The following is a 15,401-nucleotide window of genomic DNA, read 5'->3' on the forward strand; positions in this document are numbered from 1 at the left end:
CCTTCATTACTAGATTTCATTTTAGCCTCGTTCCGATCAAGGTCTGGAAGGATATTCGCAACCCACATTCCAGGAGATTCAGAGTCTCTCTGGAATGAGTGAGCTCTGCGTGGAATCTGGAAGACCTCCTTTTGTGTTCTTGGAAAATAAAAAAGTTTTCCGGTGGCCATTGTGTGAAAGGATACAAAACCTGTCTTAGTTTAGATTAAAACATAAAGCATCGATAGATTTTATGGTTTTATAACCATTACTGCTGGGGAGACTGTTATGCATAAGAAATCAGATGAAGTCTGTTTGCAGAACTTTGCAAGTGTTTAAATTTCCTACGTTTTTTTGAGGTGATTTTTATCTAAAAGAAACTTATTCTATCCATGAAGTATATATACAGAAGCCGTTCACTTATTCAGACATGGCCCATGCTAACATTTGATATACTTTCGCTCTTAACTGAGGTTCATGTTTTGTCATGCAAGTTACTGACCCGTTAACTTTTCCTCCCATACATACATACATACACGCATACAGTGCTAATCTCAAGTTCCAGCAGGAATTTGGGCGGGCATTTGGATGCGTCTCTTATTTACATCGCGAGGGTCTTCTCCTCTACATAGAAATTCCGATAATTAAAGGTTCAAAGGCCACTAATGAGCTGCAGAAGCAAGGGACAGGTCACAGCACCTGCCGATAGCAACGTCCCCAAGGCTAAAGGTGCATGAGGATGAAAGTTACGACATGCTCTAGGAGTGTTAAGCAAGCGTGTGGGTCACAAGGAGGCCCAGAAGGTAACTAAATTGTGGATGTGAACAACCCCAAGCTCCATCTCCTCTCTGCCACTCAGATATTCATCGATGTTTGTTTTGGACCTTCTGTTTCTTCCTTTCTTTCTTTCTTTCTTTCTGTCTTTCTTTATTCTGAAGGTCTTCACGACTCTCTTTCTCTCTCTCTCTCTCTCTCTCTCTCTCTCTCTCTCTCTCTCTCTCTCTCTGGGTTCTGCGTCGGATTTCGTTTTCAAACGTTTTTGTATCTAAACCTTCTTATTCATCGTCCAACAGGTCATTTCAAATATGGAGTTTTACTGTTTCCAGATTTCAGCTTTTGTCATTTGTAATTATAAAACACTGAAAATAAAAAGATAATTCTTTCCACTTAGTTAATATATATATATATTGTGAGGTTTAGTACTTCTGTTGGGACAATCGTTTGCCGATTGTTCCCTTGGTGGGTTGTTGCCTCCTTACTTTTTTTTCTTTGAAGGAAAGTTGACGTCTGTCGTGTTGTCTCTGACAGTGGCAGTCAGGTTTGGTATGGCAGCGAGTCAGGTCTCAGCAGCATAGCAGCAAGGAGTCTTTATGTTTGCAGCAGGTATCATGTTACCTGCTGGATGTGTAGCAGAGGATGGCTGGATGACTAAATCGTAGTCATCTGAGGAATTGGTTCCTGTTTGACAGCAAATTGGCTGTCTCGACGTTTCTGCCGTGATCATCTGTGTGTTGGATGTGTTCCTGTTTGCAGTCACTGGCTGCTTCGATGATTTCACGGAGTTCGTCTGAGTATCTTCATCCTCTTTGACAGCTGGGTCTGTCTCGACGTCTCTGTGGAGATAGTCTGTTTTTTTGTATTGTGCTACCCTTAGTGTGCATTTGTGTATGCTGCTTTAGTATGTTGTTTATGTTGTTTATTGTTAATTATGTTGCAAGCTGTGCTTTCCTATTATTTATGCTGCCTGTTGTTTATTTGTAATGTATGCTGCCTGTTGTTTATTTGTAACGTAATTACTTGGTTATGTGATGTAGCTGAAGTGTTTGTTGATTTGTATTTTATTGTTGACTAAGTTAAAGCGATCATTATGTTTATTCATTGTTATTGATGTTACTGCTTTTTGGTAGAGAAACTCAGTTTCAGCTACATTTATTTTTGCTTTTGACTGACTCTGTTAATTGTGATTTATTTAATGCCAAACCTGGACTCATTGTATATAATGTATATAACTTTGTTGTAATAAATTACTTTAAGGTAATTTATTTTGTTTCGTTCAGCTCCTTCCTCCTTTGTCTGCCTCAATTTCTGCCAGTCATTCCAGTTCCGATATTTTTGTATTTAAAGAACCTGCTGAACCAAAAGTGGTTCATAACATTTGGCGACCGTGTTTCAGGATCGGTTCTGTTTTGTCTGGCAGGGTTGTGACGGCACTGGAGGAGAGAGAGAGAGAGAGAGAGAGTGTGTGAAGTGTAAAAAAAAAAAAAAATTTTATTTTTTTTTCTGTTAGGTAAGGAGGTGTGAGGTTTAGTACTTCTGTTGGGACAATCGTTTGCCGATTGTTCCCTTGGTGGGTTGTTGCCTCCTTACTTTTTTTTCTTTGAAGGAAAGTTGACGTCTGTCGTGTTGTCTCTGACAGTGGCAGTCAGGTTTGGTATGGCAGCGAGTCAGGTCTCAGCAGCATAGCAGCAAGGAGTCTTTATGTTTGCAGCAGGTATCATGTTACCTGCTGGATGTGGTAGCAGAGGATGGCTGGATGACTAAATCGTAGTCATCTGAGGAATTGGTTCCTGTTTGACAGCAAATTGGCTGTCTCGACGTTTCTGCCGTGATCATCTGTGTGTTGGATGTGTTCCTGTTTGCAGTCACTGGCTGCTTCGATGATTTCACGGAGTTCGTCTGAGTATCTTCATCCTCTTTGACAGCTGGGTCTGTCTCGACGTCTCTGTGGAGATAGTCTGTTTTTTTGTATTGTGCTACCCTTAGTGTGCATTTGTGTATGCTGCTTTAGTATGTTGTTTATGTTGTTTATTGTTAATTATGTTGCAAGCTGTGCTTTCCTATTATTTATGCTGCCTGTTGTTTATTTGTAATGTATGCTGCCTGTTGTTTATTTGTAACGTAATTACTTGGTTATGTGATGTAGCTGAAGTGTTTGTTGATTTGTATTTTATTGTTGACTAAGTTAAAGCGATCATTATGTTTATTCATTGTTATTGATGTTACTGCTTTTGGTAGAGAAACTCAGTTTCAGCTACATTTATTTTTGCTTTTGACTGACTCTGTTAATTGTGATTTATTTAATGCCAAACCTGGACTCATTGTATATAATGTATATAACTTTGTTGTAATAAATTACTTTAAGGTAATTTATTTTGTTTCGTTCAGCTCCTTCCTCCTTTGTCTGCCTCAATTTCTGCCAGTCATTCCAGTTCCGATATTTTTGTATTTAAAGAACCTGCTGAACCAAAAGTGGTTCATAACAATATATATATATATATAATATATATATATATATATATATATATATATATATATATATTAGATATTATCGTAAATGTAATTCTATCAAAAGAAAACAACATCAGATAATAACTGCCCACACAAAGGCAAAGAAAAACGGGCTAAGTCAACATATAGCAACACAAAGATTTCTGCATATCTTCGTAATACGTTCATTGTGTGAGTGTATCAGATATGACGTATGTACAACCAAGATGGGTATCAAGTGATTATTCTAAGGCTTAGATCTCAAGATCCATCATGAGTCTAAAAATACATTTCACTGGTCGAAAGACGAAAAACGGAAAGATATCACAACATTCACTTTCTTTGCTGACTGAGGGATGCTTGTTTTAGAGGAATGTTCTCAGAACCTGAAAATGTGTTTCTGCTACGATACTTAAACAATAGATTTCACAGAGATAATAAAAGAAAAATTCAGTTCTTTATAAAACATAACACAGGTCATTAATTATCGAGTGTGGTCTAGGAGATATTTTCCTTACTGTAAACTAAAGGATCACTTTCACTTCACACGCTGTCGTCGTGATTCATATAAGTGAAGGATAGTTGTGTACGAGGCTCAAAAGGATGTGTTAGCGTACATACCAACACCCATGTCACCCTATCCGCTTACTAAGCAGTGGGTCAGTGAAAATGACAAACCTCAGTGAGAATCCTCACTCAGAATTACTATTTATCTTATGATTTGGTTTATAGTAAAAGCCCTGTTATAAATTTCATGTATAATATTTAACAGGCCACGAATAAATTTCAGTGTTACATAATTTATTTTACATAATTTATTTTTTGATGAAATTTCATGGCATATTAATTTCATGGTAAATTTGCTCTCTCTTACCTCGGCAGACCTGGTCCTATTATCCGCAGTCGAATATCTTTATAACAAGCTGTTATAAAGACCACCTAAAGAGAGGCTGACGTAAGTGCAGCCCAAAGTGGGGCATTCCTTTAGGTTATATAAACCTCCTGTATATTGTTATAATATCCTGCTGTTATTTTATTATTAAAATATTCGCATTTATGCATTCATTCGCTTCTTTAATTACATATCTCAGTGAGGCTGGAATATACTAATTTCCTCTGCTTCAAGTCAAAACATTCGGGCAACGAAAAACGTTAAAAGAACCGAATTATTTTCCCTCGTTGGAGAGGCTGCAGTTGAAATTGCCAACCTTCTCGATTCTCAAAGAAGGAATCCGCCGTCAATTTATCACTTTCTGTGTAATTTAACAAGTTAAAAATAATGAATGGCTAAAGTTTGTCTCTTATACTTTTCAATTGTCCTTAAAATCGTTGTATACGACTCAATGATAATATGAAATTCTAACTTTTTTGTTGGTATTGTTCACATTCCTTGGACACGTTGCAGTCAGAATTGCCAACTTGCCAGGTTTCAGACGAAGAAAAACCACCTAAATGTCCCACTTTATGTGTTATTCAACATGTTAAAAATGTCAACTAATTATACTTACTCTCTGACACTTTTAATTAACCTTATAATCGTTGTGTGGTTCTCAGCGATAAGAAGTTAATTTTTACGTTTTTATTGACAGTCTTGGACCTACGTGGCGCTAAGTTGGGCGAAGGAATTTTTGGTGTGGGTGAAACTGATCTTCACTTGAGATTATAAACTTCTTACTGACGTTATATTAATTTGCATTTTTACAGATAAGGGGTCGCTATTCTAACAAAAAGCTCTCTGATTATTCCAATGGATTTGAGTCTTTAGTTTACGAGAAAAAGGGTATTATAACAAAATTAAATATCTGAGACCCTTACTCCCCCACGTATCAAAATACTGTCGTCCATCCAATGGATGGCGTCAGCTCCCATATTTTGAGCAAAGATACATCGACTCCCCTCTCTGGAAAAAGGACTGAAAGTGGCCACTGGTCGCCTTATCAGTACGAAAATCTAATGATAAAATTTAATTATAATTTTCAATTTTGGCTATTTTAATACTGTTTTATGAACTAGATTATCTGTAATGCATTTGATCATTCAACAATAAACTATTCAATACGTAATTATCATAATATACATGAATTTCATTGTTAAATTTGTCAGTCATTTTGTAATATGCAACGATGATGATTCTGTTGATAACTGGTTACTAATGTAATTAGCGTGGTGGTATAATCTCCTATGCCATGCAATTGCTCGGCCTTCTACAATTGTGAGGAAATTCACCAGTTTTTTCAAATTGAATTAGACACTGCATGTGCTTCTTGCAGAGTTTCGCCACTGTAATGAAAATGATACTGATTCTGAAGTTAAGGTCAGTATAAGGACAAGGTAACCATTTGTCTTTCGTTTTAGGCAAATATACAGTAGATATAATCCCTGTTAAACGTCAGACCTGAGTAGCCTACTTGCACGAAATTTCGTTCAAAATATTCTCTGATTTTCCACAACATGACAGCGTTTGTCACCTGGTGTTTTCCTGTTGTAAAGATAACGTTGCTAAGTGAACTCAACTGACTGAACTATAACTGTGTTAATAAAATGGAGAGAGAGAGAGGGGAGATATTTGTTATTTACATTCAAGGTCATAAAGTTTTATTGTTACGTTGTCGACTGAACCAAACCGATGAAGGATGAAGCTACATCCTTTTTGTTTTATCGTCTGAAATGTTTATTTAAGTCGATATTCCCGAATATAAACTTTATTTACTGAGGTTTTGTGCTTAGAGAGGTTTGAGGTGTGTGTTCTAGTGCGCGTGAGTGTATATATACCTGAGCGCAGGTATCAGCGGCAACTCAACTAACTTCGAGTGGAAGCTGAGTGGCTTGGTTCCGGTCCCCCCAATCAGCACTTTTGTTCTTGTTGCCTGAGAGTCAGTCAGTCGGTGCTCCTTGCTCAATGCGAGGAGGATCTTATTCACTATCGAACAATGGTATTACCCCACTATTGAGTGTGGTGGACGTAGATTCTGTGGATGTGTGTGTTTGTTTTTGTGTGTGGGGGGGTGGGGGGAGGTGGGATATCGTCCCCAGATAGCATAAAAAAAAGCAAAAAGGGAAACATCCGTCTGTGAGTTGGTGGCTTCTGTGGCAAAGGTCAAGTCCTTTTGGGTGATGTTTCGTGTTCAGATCATAGTGGTACTGATTATTATGAGCCTCTTCTGGTCATCTCGGGGATAGTGTTGTTACTGAACAAGGCATTGTGGGGGTCAAGAGGAAAGCTGTGACTGACATCAGTGTTTTGGCAAAGTGGGCGATGAGGCAATTCATGTCATCTTCGAGCCAAGGTGGCCAGTAGGGGCCACAACTTGCAGACAGCAACAGCAGCAGCAGGGAACTCATCCAGAGGCAGAGGAGGTGAGCGATCTGAGGCAGAAAAAAGCAATAAGTGGACACTGAGCTACTTTGCTCCCTGCAGTGCGTGGAGAGAGCACTCCACAAGGCTGCCTTTGCTGTCATAGATGCAAACCCACTATGAAGAAGACCCAGGAAACAAAGGCAAAGTTGTGGGGGGACAGCAGCAATAAAGGACCTGAAGTGAACCAACATCAACAGGAAAATAACAGTGGCTGTTCTAGGGTGTGTCCATGAACACACACATATAACTTCTGTGAAGAAGAATGCCTGCCTTCGTGAGTGACACACGAAAGCTCTCGTTGATAAGGGGCTGAGGCTGGCTGGAACAAATGTGTCTCTGGCCTACCTGGATGTTGTGACGCCAGTTTTAATGGCCACAGATCAGTCAGTCAGTCCCTCACCTGGAGCAAGAGCGAAAAACACAGCATGGAAAAATACCTGTGGCTTTCAATGCTTGTTGGCGACCTCGGCCTGTCTAGGGACTCATGCAACTTCGCAAGATTAGGTGAGTAAAACCATTCTTTTTATTATGCATTTTTTCATGCCTCTCCATCCGTTCATGAATAATATTATGCAAATATTCACCTGTATCTTCGTGAATGTCTATTCACAAGTCTGTTAGAATTATTATGATCGTACTCTGTGTTGATTAGTGTTGATTAGCTGTGTCAAAATATTAATTTTTGTGGAATATTTGGGAGCACTTTGCATTCCATCATTACCGCCATCATTAATCATTACGTATTCACAGGATTGCCAGGGATATCTTTACCATCTATACTTCTTTCCATGTTTACTCATGTTTATTTATCTTTGGAAAACGTTTCGGTATTTTCTATGAAAAAAAGCAAAATTAATTGGTAGGGGGTTTGGGGCAAAGCTTTTGATTATCAAGCAGCATTGCTAAGCAGCATAGCAAATAGTTTTGGGGGAATTCATACCATACTGTAAAAACATGACAAAACGCATTTGAGTGCATAATTGGGGAACTGGAGAAAAATATGGACATTCCCTTATCATTGTGAAAATATCTCAAAACCTAGTGACCTTTCTGAATTGCTGCTTAAGCAGACTTGGCATAGAGTGAGCTTCATGTATGAAAATGTAAGTTCATAGCCTGTCCTATAGTTTATTTTGAGATTCAGATTCGCCCTTGATACTACTAACTCTCTCTCTCTCTCTCTCTCTCTCTCTATCTCTATATATATATATATATATATATATATATATATATATATATATATATATATATATATATATATATATATATATATATATATATATATATATATGTATATGTATATATATATGTATATATATATATATATATATATATATATATATATATATATATATATATATATATATATATATATATATATATATATATGTGTGTGTGTGTGTGTGTGTGTGTGTGTGTGTGTGTGTGTGTGTGTGTAATATTGCTAATAAGACAAACGTTTTGTTCTCGAGTTGTCACCATCTTAGTTTTATTTAAACGTTGTCTTGACGTGCGATGGGAGCTGCGAGCTGCATCTTAGGAGGAGTGAGATATACGCTGTATAAGCTCTTCCGTCGAATCCTCCTCAGTTTTCTGCATTGCAAATCTGTTCGCAACCAGCGAAGGTTTGGGATGGTTTGTTGTTCAGGTGTGTTTTCATGTGTCCGGTGAGGCCATTGATTTCTTCAACTTTTGGTCTTGACGTGCAATGAAAGCTTTTTGGAAACATGTATAGATATAGCCTAATATGAGGCTCTGGAGGTGTTGACAGTGCGATTTTCACAAAGCGGATAGCATGCTCAGGCGCTTCAAAGCTTGCAGGTGCATTTGTTAATTTAAAAAAAGTCAAAATTTTTTCAGTATATGCTTCGGTATGTGGTTTAGAATCGGCCGGTTTTTTTTATTTTATTTATTCAGCTTTGTTTTTTCCCTCAGGAAAGATGGTAATTGATTCATGGTTAATATTATGTATGCCGCTTTTAAGGGTGCTGGGCTGGGCTGTAAGGGGAGTGCCCCGTCTGTGGGACTGACGACATTCCATCTTTTCACCTTCTATTATTCACCTCCATAACGAAATGTCATTGAATTCCACAGGTGTCATTACGTTAAGTGATGAGCCACTGAAATAGTGAAGTTTGATAAAAACGAACCTGCCTAACTTGCTGCGTCGATTAAGCTGAGAGTCCTCATTTTGTTGGAAATTGTCCTCACAAACTGACATTTCTGAAGGATGATCTGCACCTCTGACACCTCATTAGGGGTTGGAAAATGTTTCTGGAAAGCCTCCTCCTCCTCCTCTTCTTCTTCTTCTTCTTCTTCTTCTTCTTCTTCTTCTTCACGGGCAGTTTGAAACCGCCCTCGTTGATTCTGTTGTCTTATGTTCAGTGGGACCTGATTATCAAGTTATACTTCATGTCTGTGCTCCGTAGCGGGGTGGTACTGTCAGTGCACCTCTTGCGGTGCGCTGTAGGCATTACTTAAGGTTATTTGCAGCGTTCCTTCCACGGCCCTTAGCTGCAGCCCCTTATATTACTTTTACTGCACCTCCGTTCATATTCTCTATCTTCCATCTTACTTTCCACCCTGTCCTAACAATTTTTTACTAATGCGACTGCTTTTGACACCTTTCAAATCTTTTTACCGTCAATTTCCGTTTCTGCGCTGGATGACCTCATAGGTCCCAGACCTTGGCCTCTGGCCTAAATTCTACATTCTGTTCCATTCTATTCATGTCTGTGATGCAGTACGCTGGTGATTTTCCTGTGACAAAACTTTGATTTGTCCTGCATCGTAGCAATTTGTCAGCTGAATCGTGCGTTCTCCATCGAAATGTATCTATTGCATCACAGCAGGCATCAATAGCAGTTTGCAGTTCAGGACTTTTCACGTGAACAATAATTTTGTGTCGGTAACCAAACAGTTTTTGAGTCGTATACATCCAATGATAAATGTATCTCATTAATCATGAATAAATAACCGAATGTCAGGTTTTGTAAGGGAATGTAGATCATAAGTGAGCTGTTGTTTTGTCAGGTGTGCATATCAAGTCTTTCTGAATTTTAACAGACTGAATAAATTCCAGGATTACTGATATTTTCTTTCTTTCTTCTTCTTCTTCTTCTTCTTCTTCTTCTTCTTATTATTCTTCTTCTTCTTCTTCTTCTTTATTATTATTATTATTATTATTTTTTGTGTGCTTTTTGTGTGTATTAACCCATTGTCTCCCCTATCCTCCCAGTCCCAAACATTCCACCTTGATTTGCAGGGGTGGGTGGTTGTTATTCTCCCCTACTGTCACCCGGGGAGGAAAGACAAGAAAGATTATTTTATTATTATTATTATTATTATTATTATTATTATTATTATTTTTACTGTTCGTTGCCTCTTGTTGCCAACTTGTGCAATCCTACGGGTAACTGGAAACGAGAATTTCGAGAGCCCAGTGAGAAAGTATTACATGTAAAATGGTAAACTTGAAAAAAAATGCTTGATATAAAACCCCAGGAACGTCGGGTCCCTCTTCTATTTCAAGGATAGAACCAGCCCCCTATTTACCTCCGGTGTAATCTACAAATATACCTGTCCCTGATGTGATCTGGGCACATACATCGGATGTACCAGGAGGCTGCTAAAGATCCGAATCCCCTCTCACCAGGGGATTAGCTACAGAACAGGTAGTCGACTATCTAATCCTGATCAGTCGAATGTCAGAAACCACAGCAAGACTTCCAAAACACATATAGACGCCAGGGACTTCAGTATTGTGGGAAGAACACGAAGTGTGGAGGAACTGACCACCCTTCAATCTATAATGATCAAATTGACTGTCCCTACCCTCAATCACCAGTCAGCATCAACCCAACTGTTCATTGCATAGTTTGCTCTTGTTTTCAGCATCTGCGTCTGTGCTCCCTCCCCCCCCCCCCCCCTCTCTCTCCCCGCCCCCATCCTGTTCTGCATTTCTTGCTAGTCTGCTTTAAGCTCCCATTGTGGGCAGGTGTTTTGTGCTTCTTGCCTCTGTTTTTGGTTTTTCCCCTTGTTCGGTTTTTAACTGCCAATATGGTGTCAGTAAGTATGTAATGTGTATATACCTTATCTTTTATACGCAAATTACTGTTTATTTTAATCGCTATTTCAGCCCAGAAGATGTATCAAGCGGTATGAAACGTCGGCTTCTTGATAAATGGATAGAAAACAGAATGCCTCTCCATAGCTCCATTATGTCTACTGTCTGAGTGTCTGCTCCACCTCTCCTATGTATATATATATATATATATATATATATATATATATATATATATATATATATATATATATATATATATATATATATGTGTGTGTTTTGTATAATTCTATATATATAGTATATATATACACACATATATATATATATATATATATATATATATATATATATATATGTGTGTGTGTGTGTGTGTGTGTGTGTGTGTGTCTGTGTGTGTGTGTCTGTGTGTGTGTTTGTATAATTCTAGCATTGTACAGTTTCTCTTTTTCAAGTTAATTTCTATAACGGACAGGAGAAATAAATATTGATCGTCAATTGAGTGTGACACTCACCTGGCTCAGAGAGAAGTAGGACAGAAGGAGGACCTGTCTCATCCTTCTGAGGATGTCCTGAAGGACAGAGTCTTCCTGACAACGGCACCAGGCCTCCGAGGGAACCTCACCAGGCATTTCTAGACACTCCTGATCTCAAACCTCGAAAATTCCAGCACTTGTAGCCGAGGGGAGGCAGACTTGCAAAGTGAGCATCACAGAGCGCTTCTTGTGTGGTGGCTTCCTCCTTTCATTTGTGATTAGTTTGACCACTGAGCCTGTATGACGTCAACTTTCGCAGGAAATACTCGAATATGACAAAAAGTACAAATCGTCCCCCGTTTGAGGAAGTGGCGTCAGCCAGTTTGTCCTCATTCCGAGAAAGTGGCCTTCAGAGATTCGGATATTTTTCATAGCTTCTAATTAGCTCATGTCTTGGGGACATTTGGGTTGTGATGTGACGACACAGACAGTTGAGGTTTTGGTATGTTGCAGAGGATCAAAAACTGCGTCACTTTGGCAGGAAAACTAAAAAAAAAAAAAAGTGTTACGCCAATTCTTTAAAACAGGGACGAGTGACTGTGGGAACATCACGGTGTTACTTATTGAGGATGTCGTGCAATTGGAACTTCTTCTTCAGAAGTTCAAGCGAAGATGCAATGCATTGGTACCCTAATGCTATTCTCCTTGCATTTTAATACATTTTTATCTATTTATTAATTTGCTGACTTATTTCTTTCTGTATTTCCCTTGATCTCTTCTTACTTCACTCCATTGTCGAAGCGAGGGTTGGAGGAAATGATCTCATCGACAAACGCTGCTTCATTCTCTGCAGCATTTTGTTCTCTTCATTTCTCAATTACCTGTGATAGCCTGCTATACAATTAGTAAATATTGAATATAAAGGAGACGTGTGAACAGCGCGTTTGAATCCAAGTCTGTAATGGAAAAACTTTTGGATCTTTCTTTCTGCAGAATTCTGCTTCTCGTTTTCTGGGTATCTTCAGGCCACGGTCGAGATGGACGTTCAGTGATATGTATTTCTCTTTCTCTCTCTCTCTCTCTCTCTCTCTCTCTGTCTCTCCCTCTCTCTGTCTGTCTCTCTCTCTCTCTCTCTCTCTCTCTCTCTATATCTGTATATATATATATGTCTATATATATATATATATATATATATATATATATATATATATATATATATATATATATATATATATATATATATATATATATATATATATATATATCACTGGTATGAAGCCTCAGTACAAAATATATATACATATATCACAAATATTCAGCCACTAGTGACGCAGTTCGGCACACCTCGGGAATAACTTGCACCAAAGAAGAATCATAAATGACAAGTGCTTATTAGACCACCGAACCATGAAGAAGAAGATGGGAGGTAGAAGTCGATGTCGAATTCAGGTTTCGTGCTCAGATTAGAACTGAACCACCACCTCCATCATGACAGCAGGTGGCTGGGAAGTGTTGCTGAGGTACAGCGAACTGGATGTGAAACATTTGTGGCTCAATATTAAGGAATATAAAAATATATCACAAAAATTCATTATGTATATACGATTGTTGTTTTGGTGGGATGTCGAAGCATTAAGAGAAGCCCAGACAAGTGAATTGTCTAGTTGTGATGATGGCAATCTTGATGATTTATCAAAACCTGTTTTTATTCAATGCGGAGTATTAGAGGGTAGGAAACTGTCCAGGCATTGGCTGGCTTCTTCACGTGGTTTGGGATTCCCAAAATGATTCTTCAGAGTGACCGTGGGACCAACTTTACAAGTAGACATTTCAAACGAACAATTCAGGAGTTGGGAATTATTAGTCACCTTACTTCCTCTCCTGATCACCCGGCAAGTCAGGGCCAAGTGGAGAGATTCCATCAAACTCTTCAATCCGTCTTGGAAAAATTGTTTCGAAACAGATTGTGACTGAGACAGATCAAGAGACATCTATCCATCTGCCTTGTGCTCTGGTCGCAGTCGAGTAGTCAGCGCCAAACGAGACTTTGGGTTTCTCTCCCTTTCAGCTTATATTTGGACATTGTGTTCGTGGTCCATTGCAATTTTGTTGCAGATTTGTAGCAACTTTCTTGCAATTTTTTGCATATTTGTTGGGACTTTCTTGCAATTTTGTTGCAACTTTCTTGCAACTTTGTTGCAATATTTTTACCATTTTGTTGCAACTTTGTTATAATTTTTGTAATTTTGTTGTAACTTCATTGCAATTTGGTTTCAATTTCGTTTCAGCTTTGTGAGGGAACACTGGGAGGGAGAGACTCCAGAATTTGAATACTTGAAGGGAACAGTCCAAGATGAAGAGCTGGAACTGAAAGCTCTTCAACTGCAGTCTGGAGAGAGAGAGAGAGAGAGAGAGAGAGAGAGAGAGAGAGAGAGAGAGAGAGAGAGAGAGAGAGAGAGATCAGGAAGTCCAGTTGTTCAAATTGCACTTGTTCGCTAACAACAGTAACAATCAGGGTGGTGATCCATTCAACTTATTAAGTGCCCTTTAACTTATTCCCCATTGCTGGTCCACTGGTATAGTGGCTAGTGTCGTGGCATGCCACTCAGATGTCGCGGGTTCGCGTCTCCCACGGGGCCATGAAAAATCATTGCCTTTGTATCATGATCAGTTACTGCTGCAGTGTGGGGTCTGCGGTGGGAGGTTGAAACCAACATTCTTTGGAAGCTTGAATTTCAAGTCAGTGGCCCCTTTGGTGTGCTTGTTCCATGTGAATATGTTTCATCTACTGAAATAATAATAATAATGTAAATAATGAAGAAGGCGTTTCTGAATTCTTTATTATTTCTTCTGAAAGGATTACTCAAAAGCTGAACGGGCCTCGGGACTTGTGGACCACTTTGGTTCAAGTCCAGGGAAGGAGACAGTTTCGAAAAAGTGAGGGAACTGCTTTTGACTGGAGAGTTTGAGAGAGGTCTGCTTCGCGTCGAGGGAGTTCAGGATTCATTTGGAGGAACTGGAAATTGATTCTTGGCAAGAGGTGGCAGAGACGAGACTCGGCAAAGGAGGTTTGTGTCACTAGAGAGTTCTTTCTCTCCACGGAATGCAAATCATTTTCAGAGAATGTCTTATCAAAACAGGTTATCTGAGTTTGACAAAAACGACAGTGTAAACAGTGGTGTTGATTTTGGTAAAAACGTTAGCATTGAGTCACGTAGCTATGTGAACAGTAAAAGGCCTGGTGGTGGAAGTAGACTTAGAGAAAATTGGTGTAAGAGAAAGGGACACACAAAAGCGAACTGCTGTGCTATCAAGAATTAATTAGAAAAGAATAAGAAGCCTACTACTGTTGTTTTAGCGACGAAGGCGCCAAAGGAAGAGGTGGAAAAAGAAAACAAGTGACTGAAATTTGCTAGGTATTATATCATATGGGTCTATTTTCATTGATGGTGTTAAAAGAATGGGACATAGTGTAAAGATTCTACGTGACACTGGTGAAGCCCAATCTTTGATTTGAAGAAATAAGTCTGTGCCGAATCGGTTTGACTCTTCAAATAATGATTTGGTAGTTTGGGAGGATTTCCTGACACGATTGCGTCCCGTCCCTCGAGTCCACCTATTTAGAAACTGATTAGGCTATTATGAGGGTACGGTATACGACTGGCAGTGGTCGACAGTCTGCCTGTATCCGGTGTTGAATTGGTCTTCGCTGATGATTAAGTGCTACATGAGTGTGTGTGTGTGTGTGTGTGTGTGTGTGTGTGTGTGTGTGTGTAGATTCGTCTCCTTCACCGTGAAGGTTCTTGCTGACCTTATGACCGCAGCTTGAAGGCCTTGCTGTGTCTGAGCCCCCCACCCCTCCCTCCACATAGTTCCTCTGTAAGACGGAGGGCGTTGCAGGCGTTCCTCTCAGCCTAGAGACTTGGTTGCAGCTTCGACCCCTGTGCTTACTGAGGGGCTTCTCCTGTGCCTTGGACAGACGCCCTTCCTTCCTTCCTGGGTGCTGTGGAGGGCACTGCCTCTGCGCCTTTTCATTCCAGGACTCGCCTGTTGCCCTTGGAGGGGCTCGTGATCTTCGTGCTGCCAACCTCCTCCTCCGGTAAGGATACGAACTGAGTTTCTTGCGCATTGTTTCAGGGCTCAGTAGAAAGAGGCGGTTTTCCTTCCTCATCCTAGAAAGCGTCTCTTTGCTTGTCGTGCAAAAGGGTATATTGCAGATAAATGTTGTTGTGAAACCTTATCCGGCTATCTTTGTGGA

This window comes from Macrobrachium rosenbergii, chromosome 30 (genome assembly GCF_040412425.1).
Source record: "Macrobrachium rosenbergii isolate ZJJX-2024 chromosome 30, ASM4041242v1, whole genome shotgun sequence".
NCBI lineage: Eukaryota > Metazoa > Arthropoda > Malacostraca > Decapoda > Palaemonidae > Macrobrachium > Macrobrachium rosenbergii.